The sequence below is a fragment of the Oncorhynchus masou genome, unplaced genomic scaffold, assembly GCF_036934945.1.
Source record: "Oncorhynchus masou masou isolate Uvic2021 unplaced genomic scaffold, UVic_Omas_1.1 unplaced_scaffold_5943, whole genome shotgun sequence".
NCBI lineage: Eukaryota > Metazoa > Chordata > Actinopteri > Salmoniformes > Salmonidae > Oncorhynchus > Oncorhynchus masou.
Genome location: NW_027012367.1, coordinates 1 through 7,500, shown reverse-complemented (window position 1 = coordinate 7,500; position 7,500 = coordinate 1). Strand labels below are relative to the sequence as shown.

Genomic DNA, 7,500 nt, shown 5'->3' with positions numbered 1-7,500 from the left:
TATATCCCTGGTGTATATATCCCTGGTGTATATATCCCTGGTGTATATATCCCCGGTGTATATATCCCTGGTGTATATATCCCTGTGTTTCCCTGGTGTATATATCCCTGGTGTATATATCCCTGTGTTTCCCTGGTTATATATCCCTGGTGTATATATCCCTGGTGTATATATCCCTGGTGTATATATCCCTGGTGTACATATCCCTGGTGTATATATCCCTGGTGTATATATCCCTGGTATATATATCCCTGGTGTATATATCCCTGTGTTTCCCTGGTGTATATATCCCTGTGTTTCCCTAGTGTATATATCCCTGGTGTATATATCCCTGGTGTATATATCCCTGGTGTATATATCCCTGTGTTTCCCTGGTGTATATATCCCTGTGTTTCCCTGGTGTATATATCCCCGGTGTATATATCCCTGTGTTTCCCTGGTGTATATATCCCTGTGTTTCCCTGGTGTATATATCCCTGTGTTTCCCTGGTGTATATATCCCTGTGTTTCCCTGGTGTATATATCCCTGGTGTATATATCCCTGTGTTTCCCTGGTGTATATATCCCTGGTGTATATATCCCTGGTGTATATATCCTGGGTGTATATATCCCTGTGTTTCCTGGTGTATTTATCCCTGGTGTATATATCCCTGGTTTTTATATCCCTGTGTTTCCCTGGTGTATATATCCCTGTGTTTCCCTGGTGTATATATCCCTGGTGTATATCCCTGTGTTTCCTGGTGTATATATCCCTGTGTTTCCCTGGTGTATATATCCCTGTGTTTCCCTGGTGTATATATCCCTGTGTTTCCCTGGTGTATATATCCCTGGTGTATATATCCCTGTGTTTCCCTGGTGTATATATCCCTGGTGTATATATCCCTGGTGTATATATCCCTGGTGTATATATCCCTGTGTTTCCTGGTGTATTTATCCCCGGTGTATATATCCCTGGTGTATATATCCCTGTGTTTCCTGGTGTATATATCCCTGGTGTATATATCCCTGTGTTTCCTGGTGTATATATCTGGTGTATATATCCCTGTGTTTCCTGGTGTATATATCCCTGGTGTATATATCCCTGTGTTTCCTGGTGTATATATCCCTGGTGTATATATCCCTGGTGTATATATCCCTGGTGTATTTATCCCTGGTGTATATATCCCCGGTGTATATATCCCTGGTGTATATATCCCTCCCTGGTGTATATATCCCTGGTGTATATATCCCTGGTGTATATATCCCTGTGTTTCCCTGGTGTATATATCCCTGTGTTTCCCTGGTGTATATACCTGGTGTATATATCCCTGGTGTATATATCCCTGGTGTATATATCCCTGTGTTTCCCTGGTGTATATATCCCTGGTGTATATATCCCTGGTGTATATATCTCTGGTGTATATATCCCGGTGTATATATCCCTGGTGTATATATCCCGTGTTTCCTGTATATATCCCTGGTGTATATATCCCTGGTGTACATATCCCTGGTGTATATATCCCTGGTGTATATATCCCTGGTGTATATATCCATGTGTTTCCCTGGTGTATATATCCCTGTGTTTCCCTGGTGTATATCCCTGTCCCTGGTGTATATATCCTGGTGTATATATCCCTGGTGTATATATCCCTGGTGTATATATCCCTGTGTTTCCCTGGTGTATATATCCCTGGTGTATATATCCCTGGTGTATATATCCCTGTGTTTCCCTGGTGTATATATCCCTGTGTTTCCCTGGTGTATATGCCTGGTGTATATATCCCTGGTGTATATATCCTAGTGTATATATCCCTGTGTTTCCCTGGTGTATATATCCCTGGTGTATATATCTCTGGTGTATATATCCCTGGTGTATATATCCTGGTGTATATATCCCTGTGTTTCCCTGGTGTATATATCCCTGGTGTATATATCCCTGGTGTACATATCCCTGAATGTATATATCCCTGGTGTATATATCCCTGGTGTATATATCCATGTGTTTCCTGGTGTATATATCCCTGTGTTTCCCTGGTGTATATATCCCTGGTGTATATATCCCTGGTGTATATATCCCTGGTGTATATATCCCTGGTGTATATATCCCTGTGTTTCCCTGGTGTATATATCCCTGTGTTTCCCTGGTGTATATATCCCTGTGTTTCCCTGGTGTATATATCCCTGTGTTATCCTGGTGTATTTATTCCTGGTGTATATATCCCTGTGTTTCCCTGGTGTATATATCCCTGTGTTTCCCTGGTGTATATATCCCTGTGTTTCCCTGGTGTATATATATCCCTGGTGTATATATCCCTGGTGTATATATCCCTGGTGTATATATCCCTGGTGTATATATCACTGTGTTTCCTGGTGTATATATCCCTGGTGTATATATCCCTGGTGTATATATATATATCCCTGGTGTATATATCCCTGTGTTATCCTGGTGTATTTATTCCTGGTGTATATATCCCTGTGTTTCCCTGGTGTATATATCCCTGTGTTTCCTGTTTCTCTGTATCAGTTCCCTGTCTTGTATGTTTTATCAAGTCAGCCTGTGTTTCTTCTCTACTCCTGCTTCTATTTGTTCCTCCCGGTGTTTTATCCCTTGCCTGTTTTCTGGACTCTGTACCTGCCTGACCTCTAGCCTGCCTGACCTCTAGTCTGCCTGACCCCTGTGCCTGCCTAGTCTGCCTGACCAGTCTGCCTGTCCTGACCTGTATATATCCCTGACCAGTATCCCTGTCCTGACCTATATATCTGCCTGACCAGTCTGCCTGTCCTGACCTCTATATCTGCCTGACCAGTCTGCCTGTCCTGACCTCTAGTCTGCCTGACCATCTGCCTGTCCTGACCTCTAGTCTCCCTGACCTCTATCCCTGCCTGACCTCTAGTCTGCCTGTCCTGACCTGTGTTTCTAGTCTGCCTTTCCTCTAGCCTGCCTGACCTCTAGTCTGCCTGACCTCTAGTCTGCCTGTCCTGACCCTGGTCTGCCTGACCTCTATATATCCCCGGTGACCTCTATCCTGCCTGACCTCTATCCTGCCTGACCATTCCCCTGTATATCCCTGACCTCTAGTTTCTGCCTGACCATTCTGCCTGTCCTGACCTCTAGCCTGCCTGGTGTATATTCTGCCTGTCCTGACCAGTCTGCCTGTCCTGACCTCTATATCTGGTGACCATATCTGTGTCCTGACCTCTAGCCTGCCTGACCATTCCTGCCTGTCCTGACCATCCATGCCTGTCCTGACCAGTATATCCCTGGTGACCATTCTGCCTGTCCTGACCTCTAGCCTGCCTTTATCCATTCTGCCTGTCTCTGACCAGTCTGTCTGTATGACCTCTGAGTCAACCAGACCATTCTGCCTTCCTGACCTCCTGCCTGACCATTCTGCCTGTCTGCCTGTCCTGACCTCTGACCATTCTTCCTGTGACCTATTCTGCCTGACCTGTCTGCCTGACCATTCTCCCTGTCCTGACCTATTCTGCCTGACCTCTAGTCTGCCTGACCATTCTGTCTGTCCTGACCTCTAGTCTGCCTGACCATTCTGTCTGTCCTGACCTCTAGCCTGCCTGACCAGTCTGCCTGTCCTGACCTCTAGTCTGCCTGACCAGTCTGCCTGTCCTGTCCAGTCTGTCTGTCCTGACCTCTGACCTCTGTCTGCCACTTTGTGCCTCCTGGACTCTGATCTGGTTTTGACCTTTGGCCTGTCCACACGACCATTCTCTTGCCTCCCCTTTTTAGTGCATTAATAATTATCAAAGACTCTAACCATCTGCCTCCCGTGCCATCTGGGTCTCGCCTTGTGCCTTAAACCACACTGCTATTCTTTGAGGGTATCACCTTTTATTTGAGGGTAGTTTAATACATTTCAGGTTTGAGATCAAATGTTTAATTTGAGGTGACAGTATATAATGTCACCTTTTTATTTGAGGATATTTTAATACATATCTGATTCACTGTTTAGAAAAATAAAAACACTTTATGTATCTAGTCCCCCTATTTGATGAAGTCATAAATATTCTGTCCAATTCACTTATAGTTTATTAAAATAGTCAAAAGTTTAGTATTTGGTCCCATATTCTTTGAACACAATGACTACATCAAGCCTGTGACTGCCATGATTGAGAAAGATCATGAATGAATCATAAATAATAATGAGTGAGGGAGTTAGAGGCTACAACAAAACATACTAACCTCTCACCTTTAACCTCAAATAAAAGGTGACATTCTGTACTGTCTCCTAATATGAAACATAATATCTCAAATCCAAAATGCTGAAAAATAGCGCCACATTTAAAACTGTGAGCTTCACTGTCCAAACACATATGGTGTGGACTATGTGTGTCTGGTAAACACAAATGGATCTGGTGAACAGTTAACACTTGTTGACCGACTACAGGAATACTGACCTCAGAGTCTCCAGTTTACAGTGGGGATTCCCCAGTCCAGCAGAGAGCAGCTCCACTCCTGAATCCTTCAGGTCATTGTTACTCAGATCCAGCTCTCTCAGGTGTGACGGGTTTGAACTGAGAACTGAGGCCAACACTTTACAGGATGTGTCTGTGAGTTTACAGCCAGCGAGTCTGCCAACACAGAAGAAATACAATGACAGACAGGTTGTATTAAAATGTTACACTCAGCTTTCGCTGCTTACACGGTTACCCATTCATAAATAATGTGTTGGGTTTGACCTCAGAGCTGAGACCAGAGAAGTACAGCCTTCCTCTGTGACTAGACAGCCTGACAGCCTGCAAAGAGTCAAATCATATTAAAATCACACTGATATTCTTTGGTGGTGAAAATAGGGACAGTATATATATTTTTAATGTTCAGATATATCAGTGTCCTGAAACCTGCCATTCTATTCATCAATGGATGTTTCATTATTATAAATGACACATTATCCAAGTATTGCTTGTAGATAGAAAGATGCATATTAACAAATATTATAGTAGACTGACCAGACCAGTTTAAAAAGCAGTATCAGTCAGAAGACAGACAGTGAGTATACAGAGGTTACATGCTACAAAACATGAGGCTAACAAAACATGCTAACCTCTACCATTACCAATAACAGAGGCTACAACAAAACATACTAACCTCTCACCATTAACAATAACAGAGCCTACAACAAAACATGCTAACCTCTCACCATTACCAATAACAGAGGCTACAACAAAACATGCTAACCTCTCACCATTACCAATAACAGAGACTACAACAAAACATACTAACCTCTCACCATTACCAATAACAGAGGAGTTTAGCATTTATACTGATATTTGTGCCTCTATAACTTTGTTATTCATCATTATTCACTATTCATATCTAAACGGTAAAATATGTATGAATTCCCTCAAAAAGGTGACATTCTAAAATTGTCACCTAATATGAAACATTATATCTCAAATCCAAAATGCTGGAGCAGAGCACCACATTTAAAACTGTAAGCTTCACTGTCCAAACACATATGGTGTGGACTATGTGTTTCTGGTAAACACATGTGGATCTGATGAACAGTTATCACTTGTTGACCAACTACAGGAATACTGACCTCAGAGTCTCCAGTTTACAGTGGGGATTCCCCAGTCCAACAGAGAGCAGCTTCACTCCTGAATCCTTCAGGTCATTGTTACTCAGGTCCAGCTCTCTCAGGTGTGAGGGGTTTGACCTCAGAGCTGAGACCAGAGAAGCACAGCCTTCCTCTGTGACTAAACAGCCTGACAGCCTGCAAAGAGTCAAATCATATTAAAATCACACTGCTATTCTTTGGTGGTGAAAATAGGGACAGTATATATATTTTTAATGTTCAGATATATCAGTGTCCTGAAACCTGCCATTCTATTCATCAATGGATGTTTCATTATTATAAATGACACATTATCCAAGTATTGCTTGTAGATAGAAAGATGCATATTAACAAATATTATAGAAGACTGACCAGACCAGTTGAAAAAGCAGTATCAGTCAGAAGACAGACAGTGAGGAATCAGATTTAGATTGTATTGAGTATACAGTCCACACCATATCTATTTAGACAGTGAGGAATCAGATTTAGATTTTATTGAGTGAACAGTCCACACCATATCTATTTAGACAGTGAGGTATCAGATTTAGATTGTATTGAGTATACAGTCCACACCATATCTATTTAGACAGTGAGGTATCAGATTTAGATTGTATTGAGTATACAGTCCACACCATATCTATTTAGACAGTGAAGCTAACATTTTAAATGTGTCTCTATACTCCAACATTTTGGATTTCAGATCAAATGTTTCATATGAGGTGACAGTATATAATGTCACCTTTTATTTGAGGATATTTTAATACATATCTGTTTCACCATTTAGAAAAATATAGCACTTTATGTATCTAGTCCCCCATTTGAAGAAGTCATAAGTATTCTGACCAATTAACTTTCAGTGTATTAAAATAGTCAAAAGTTGAGTGTTTGGTCCGATATTCCTTGAACGAATGACTTCATCAAGTTTGACTCAAACTCTGTAATGGTCTGGGTGAGGCTGGTGCAGAGGAGTCAGGACAGCAGAGATGTTCTGTAATGGTCTGGCGGAGGTCAGCAGAGGAGTCAGGACAGCAGAGATGTGTCTCTGTAATGGTCTGGGTGAGGCTGGTGCAGAGGAGTCAGGACAGCAGAGATGTGTCCCTGTAATGGTCTGGGTGAGGCTGGTGCAGGAGAGCCGTGGACAGCAGAGATGTGGGGTCCCTGTAATGGTCTGGGTGAGGCTGGTGCAGAGGAGTCAGGACAAAGAGGATGTGTCTCTGTAATGGTCTGGGTGAGGCTGGCAGAAGAGTCAGGACAGCAGAGATGTGTCTCTGTAATGGTCTGGGTGAGGCTGGTGCAGAGGAGTCAGGACAGCAGAGATGTGTCTCTGTAATGGTCTGGCAGAGGAGTCAGGACAGCAGAGATGTGTCTCTGTAATGGTCTGGGTGAGGCTGGTGCAGAGGAGTCAGGACAGCAGAGATGTGTCCCTGTAATGGTCTGGGTGAGGCTGGTGCAGAGGAGTCAGGACAGCAGAGATAAGTAATACAAGTAACTTTACTCAAATATTCTACTAACATGTCGTAATACCGAGCCCACAATGACAGACCGAACAGACAGAAAACAATCACGCACAAAAACAAAGGGGAAAAGAGGGTTAAATAATGACCATGTAATTGGGGAAATGAAACCAGCTGTGTAAAACAAAGACAAATCAAATGGGAAATGAAAAGTGGATCTGAGATGGCTAGAGAGCCGGTGACGTAGCACGCCGCCCGAACAGGGAGAGGGACCGATCTCGTCGGAAGTCGTGACAAACTCGTTTGTTGCATTTACAGTTTGTTTTGGTTGTGTTTTGGGTTATTTTTGTTCATTAAAACAATTGTGAATGATGACGAGAGTATTTTTCTGTCTAAGTGAGTAGATAACATGTTTCTAAGCACTACTAAACTAATCCTGATGATGAAATGATTAATACAAATCATGACTGAATCATGAATAATAATGAGTGTAA

The 7,500-nt window shown here is 42.5% G+C and overlaps 1 protein-coding gene across 1 annotated transcript in view; it reads right to left on the bottom strand.

Moving 5' to 3' along the window:
* LOC135536326 (stonustoxin subunit beta-like) overlaps positions 1-5,702 on the bottom strand; it is an 8,713-nt gene extending 3,011 nt beyond the window's left edge. Inside the window, exons 1-2 of the mRNA XM_064962682.1 lie at positions 5,538-5,702; positions 4,393-4,566 (exon numbers count right to left, since the gene is read on the bottom strand). The gene's annotated coding sequence lies outside the window, so the exon portion shown is untranslated. The remainder of the gene's footprint in view (positions 1-4,392; positions 4,567-5,537) is intronic.
* Positions 5,703-7,500: the final 1,798 nt, after the last annotated feature.